Below are 3,081 nucleotides of genomic sequence, written 5' to 3'. Positions count from 1 at the left end.
GCCCATATGAAAATGAATACCATTAAGCAGCCAAATCTTTCTCCATTTTAATTGAATATTGTGTGTGGAGACCAAGACTCTCAATAAGTCCAAGGACTCTTGTATGTCATGTCCTTAGCATGATAATCTCCCCACTTCTTTTTACAGTCCATACTGATGGAAGAAGATGAGACAGGGAATGTTCCTATTTGGGGCTCCACTGAAAGCCTCTGGTGCAATTTCCTGTAAGGCCTCCACTTTCCCTTTGCTGGAAATTTTTAATAATTAAAGTAATATCATAATTAGAACTTCCAAAATCACAGATTAGAAGTGGCTGGGCTTTAGACTCCCTTGAGTCAAGGCAAGATAGAACAACTCAGCTTAGACATCTGATTGATTACCCATTACCCCCATTCAGTTATTAAAATGGGATCTCTAAGTCTATGAGCAACAAGACATGGTCAGCTTAGTCTCATTGCTATTTACAAAAAAAAAAAAAATCTTCCAAATTATTTTTGGTTTAACTCTTTTGATCAATTCAGGTTACGTCCTCACACAACCTCCAAACTCTTTTAATTCAAACTTGATGGATGAATTGCTTGAATATATTTTCCCATGGGTATACTAAATAGAGGTATTATTGTCAAAATTCATAGAAAATACAGTATAATTTTTATATTTTTTATAGTACAATTTTATAAAGTTAGTATGATTACTAACTTTATATAAAAAAAGAATTCCTTCTCTAGGAGGAATTCTCTGCCTTAACTAAATTGGTTATAAGATCCTGGAAAAGAAGGCAGGGATGCTTGGGAAGACCTCTGTCCCAGATTCTAGGGCAGTTACCAATAAGTTTTGTCACACTGGTTGCATCAGAAAATTCTCTAGTCTTCACTTTCTCAATATTAGGGAGTTGAGCAAAGTAATCTCCAGGAGTTCTCCTGTAAATGTAAATTACAGGAACTCATCTATTATATAAACCAAGGCCCAAATTTCTGTCTTGGAAATTCTGAATCTCTCCTTATGAAGTTGTTAGTGGAGTGAGGAATTTCCCAAACTCTATTTCTCATCATTTCTTAGTTTTACCATTAAGTGCCACTGGTAATAGACTTATAAATATTTATTATGACAACAGTAATTTAGCATTAAAGTCAAGGCATATGGAGAAAACAAAAGGTTCAAGTTAAAAGCATGCCTAAATATGTCTCATTTAATGAACTTAATAGACTTGCAGAAGTTTCCCACTAATGCAGTATTGTTTACAACTTATCTCCATAACGTCTATTGAGTTATGCCTTTCCCATTTGATTCAAACTTAGGCAAATTGACATTTGTGAGTACATTTTACTTCCAATCACACCTATCATAGTACATAACTCAAGTCCTAAATTTGAATTAATATTGCGTTAAAATTCCTTGCCTTCTTCTGATACGCTTAAGAAAGATGATGATACTACTCAACTACATTTTTGGACACTTAGGATAACTCTTACTATTTAAAAACAAAACTGAGAACTGAAATTCTACTAACCAGAAGAATTGACTGTAAAAGTGACTCACCCAATTTGGTGGTCACCCTAGTTTTTAAAAATGAGGTTTGAATGGAAAATTGTAAAAGCAAAAGACTATTAATAATGGCAGGAGGCGGGTGTATGAACAGGTGTAGTAGATTATGGTGCAGACATGTGAAATTGCTGTAATTTTAAAGAACCACATCCCCATTTTTTTGTTACCTTCTTAACAAATGGTGGTTTTATGATTCAGAAAAAGATATGCTAAATATTGAGACGAGACTATCAGAATATTTTGCTTTCAAGAGGGTGGGAAGAGTTCAACTTAAAATGTTAGGACTCAAAAATAAGAATGAGTATTATTTGTTTGAATCTGAATTTTACTGCAGTGAAGGAGATTAAACATTTTCACAAGCATTTATAATGACCATGACCAGAAAGACCTGGCCATTGTGATTTCTTACCTGAGTTTCTGCACCAGCTTGCTAACTGGTTTCCCTGTTTCCAATATTGATTCTCTATTCTGCCAACAAATTGACCTTCTAAAACACAAATCTGATCATGACCTTCTTCTGTTAAAACACCTTTAGTGAATTCACACTGCCTTCAGAACAAAATTCAAATCTTTAGCATGACATAAAAGGTTCTTCATCATCTGACATCTGCCCTTCTGTTTAGCCTTATCTGCCAGCATGCTTCCTCGCTTCAATATAACTTTTTTTTTTTTTGAGACGGAGTCTTACTCTGTTGCCCAGGCTGGAGGGCAATGGCGTGATCTCGGCTCACTGCAACCTCCTGGGTTCAAGCGAGTCTTGTGCCTTAGCCTCCCAAGTAGCTGAGACTACAGGCATTCACCACCATGCCTGGCTAATTTTTGTATTTTTTAGTAGAGACAAGGTTTCACTATGTTGTCCAGGCTGGTCTCAAACTTCTGACCTTAGGTGATCCGCCTGCCTTGGCCTCCCAAAGTGCTGGGATTACAGGCGTGAGTCATTGTGCCAGCCCAATATAAGTTCTTGGTCATGCTGAACCAATTTTACTTCCCCATACTCACCTCGCTTTGTCATCACACTTTCATAACTCTGCAGATGCTGCCCCTCTTTCTTGGACCGACTTTCCTCACTTCATGTGGGAAACTCTTATTCATCCTTTACTCAGCGACCATCTCCTTTCTTGATTTGTACCCACTCCTCCGGTTTGGTGTTAGGCCATTATGCCTGTTGCGTATTCTGAGGCATACACCATTGCATACTTCGTCTTACTCTAAATCTTAACTTCTTCACTGCTCTGTAATGCAATTGTCTGTCTTTCTCTAGACTGAGACCTTCTAGAGGAAAGATCTGCGTCTTCTTTATCTTTTTCCCTCAGCACTTATTATAATGCCTGGCACACAGTAGGCATTCTGTAAATGTATGCTAAAATAATCAATGCATAAATAGTCCAGAAAAGTTCAACATGGACTAACTTTAAAATGAGATTAATTATGACAATTGTTAGTTCAAATTTTTTTAATTAAAAAATTCTTTACTATTAAATCAAGCCAATTTTAAGCTTTCTGAGATGATATACAGAGACACACTACACAGCACAA

Source organism: Pan paniscus, chromosome 6 (assembly GCF_029289425.2).
Source record: "Pan paniscus chromosome 6, NHGRI_mPanPan1-v2.0_pri, whole genome shotgun sequence".
In the NCBI taxonomy this organism is placed as follows: domain Eukaryota; kingdom Metazoa; phylum Chordata; class Mammalia; order Primates; family Hominidae; genus Pan; species Pan paniscus.
This window is presented reverse-complemented; position numbering follows the sequence as displayed.